The 841-nt window shown below is 41.4% G+C and overlaps 1 non-coding gene across 1 annotated transcript; it reads left to right on the forward strand.

Annotated features, from left to right (window-relative positions):
- Window positions 1-323: 323 nt before the first annotated feature.
- Window positions 324-431, forward strand: LOC127746444 (small nucleolar RNA R71). The gene has a single exon (XR_008008063.1). It is a non-coding gene; the product is annotated as a small nucleolar RNA R71 (small nucleolar RNA).
- The last annotated feature ends 410 nt before the right edge of the window (window positions 432-841 follow it).

Consider the following 841-nt stretch of genomic DNA (forward strand, 5'->3'; position numbering starts at 1 on the left):
TCCTTAGTACTGCTTGGTGCATTTTGCATTCCAGACAGACTTTGAGAAATCATATTGACTTGTTGAGTCAATAATTTATTCTGAGCCAGTATGGCACTCTGAGTGTCAATCTCAAGAACTCCTTTCTTCTGATTCGTCCTATTGTTCACAGGATTCCTTTCAGAAGTGTACATGAATTGGTTATTTGTAACCATTTCAATGAGTTCTTGAGCTTCTGCAGGCGTCTTCTTCAGATGAAGAGATCCTCCAGCAGAGCTGTCCAATGACATCTTGGACAGTTCAGACAGACCATCATAGAAGATACCTATGATGCTCCATTCAGAAAGCATGTCAGAAAGACACTTTTTGATCAATTATTTGTATCTTTCCCAAGCTTCATAGAGGGATTCACCTTCCTTCTGTCTGAAGGTTTGGACTTCCACTCTAAGCTTACTCAATTTTTGAGGTGGAAAGAACTTTGCCAAGAAGGCATTGACTAGCTTTTCCCAAGAGTTCAGGCTTTCTTTAGGTTGTGAGTCCAACCATATCCTAGCTCTGTCTCTTACAACAAAAGGAAATAGCATAAGTCTGTAGACCTCAGGGTCAACCCCATTGGTCTTGACAGTGTCACAGATTTGCAAGAATTCAGCTAAAAACTGATGAGGGTCTTCCAATGGAAGTCCATGGAACTTTCAATTCTGTTGCATTAGAGAAACTAATTGATGCTTAAGCTCAAAGTTGTTTGCTCCAATGGTAGGGATAGAGATGCTTCTCCCATAGAAGTCGGGAGTAGGTGCAGTAAAGTCACCCGGCACCTTCTTTGCATTGTTGGCATTGTTGTTGTTTTCGGCTGCCATGTCTT

This window comes from Arachis duranensis, chromosome 3 (genome assembly GCF_000817695.3).
Source record: "Arachis duranensis cultivar V14167 chromosome 3, aradu.V14167.gnm2.J7QH, whole genome shotgun sequence".
NCBI lineage: Eukaryota > Viridiplantae > Streptophyta > Magnoliopsida > Fabales > Fabaceae > Arachis > Arachis duranensis.